The 1,439-nt window shown below is 45.2% G+C and overlaps 1 non-coding gene across 1 annotated transcript; it reads right to left on the bottom strand.

Moving 5' to 3' along the window:
* Nucleotides 1–366: 366 nt before the first annotated feature.
* Nucleotides 367–473, bottom strand: LOC141698840 (small nucleolar RNA R71). The gene has a single exon (XR_012565340.1). It is a non-coding gene; the product is annotated as a small nucleolar RNA R71 (small nucleolar RNA).
* Nucleotides 474–1,439: the final 966 nt, after the last annotated feature.

Genomic DNA, 1,439 nt, shown 5'->3' with positions numbered 1-1,439 from the left:
CCAGCTCTTATGGATTTTTCTCGGCCTAAAATTGATGACATTCAGTCAAGCATCCTTCATCCGGCTATTCAAGCTAACACCTTTGAAATCAAGCCGGGCACTATTCAGATGGTGCAGAATTCTGTTTCTTTTGGAGGAACGGCAACTGAAGACCCCAACATGCACATAAGGAATTTTGTCGAGATCTGCAGCACTTTTAAGTATAATGGCGTGACTGATGAGGCTATCAAGTTGAGGCTTTTCCCATTCTCACTGAGGGATAAGGCTAAAGACTGGTTACATTCTGAACCAGCTGGGTCAATCACTACGTGGCAAGATCTTGCGCAAAAGTTTCTGGTGAAGTTTTATCCAATGGCAAAGACTGCTGCTATGAGGAGTGCTCTTACTCAGTTTGCGCAGCAACCTACAGAATCTATGTGCGAGGCTTGGGAACGCTACAAGGAAATGTTGAGAAAATGTCCACATCATGGAATGCCGGATTGGATGGTAATCACTGGTTTTTATAATGGTTTGGGGGCTCAATCTCGGCCCATGCTCGATACAGCAGCTGGAGGCGCCTTATGGGCTAAAAGCTATACTGAGGCGTACAATCTTATTGAGACGATGGCTGTAAATGAGCATCAAAACCCAACTCAGAGGATGACATCAGGCAAGGTAGCAGGTATTCTGGAAGTTGATGCAGCCACCGCTATTGCAGCCCAGCTCCAAGCGCTATCAATGAAGGTTGATTCTTTGGCTACGTATGGAGTTAATCAAATAGCTATGGTTTGTGAGCTTTGTGCAGGTTCTCATGCTACGGATCAGTGTTCTCTTGTCAACGAATCTGTTCATTATGTGAATAATTATCAGCGACAATAGCAGCCTGTGCCAGCGACCTATCATCCTAACAACAGAAATCATCCAAATTTCAGCTGGGGAAATAATCAGAATGCTATTCAGCCACCATATCAGCAAGGAGTGAGTAAACAGTTTAACCCACCTGGATTCCAGCAACCACAGCAGTATGCTACAAGACAATCATATCCTCAACAGGGAAGTGCAGCTGCACCTACTAGTGCTGATTTTGAGGAACTTAAGCTGTTGTGCAAGAGTCAGGCGGTTTCTATCAAGACCTTGGAAAATCAAATCGGTCAATTAGCCAATGCAGTGCTCAATCGTCAACCTGGCACTCTTCCCAGTGACACGAAAGTACCAGGCAGGAAGGAAGCTAAAGAGCAAGTCAAGGCTATTACCTTAAGGTCTGGAAAAGTAGCTGATGCTGAAAAGGCAAAAGAAGTCGAAGCTGAAGTTCGAGATGAAGAATCTAAGCAAAGGGAGAAAGCGGCGGAACCAAGGAAGACTACTGTTGAACACACTCTGCCTGAGGCTAATACAGGGGAGAAACAGCTCTATCCTCCACCACCTTTTCCTAAGAGATTGCAGCAACAAAAGCTGGATAG

This window comes from Apium graveolens, chromosome 11 (assembly GCF_009905375.1).
Source record: "Apium graveolens cultivar Ventura chromosome 11, ASM990537v1, whole genome shotgun sequence".
Classification (NCBI taxonomy): Eukaryota; Viridiplantae; Streptophyta; class Magnoliopsida; order Apiales; family Apiaceae; genus Apium; species Apium graveolens.
This window is presented reverse-complemented; position numbering and strand designations above follow the sequence as displayed.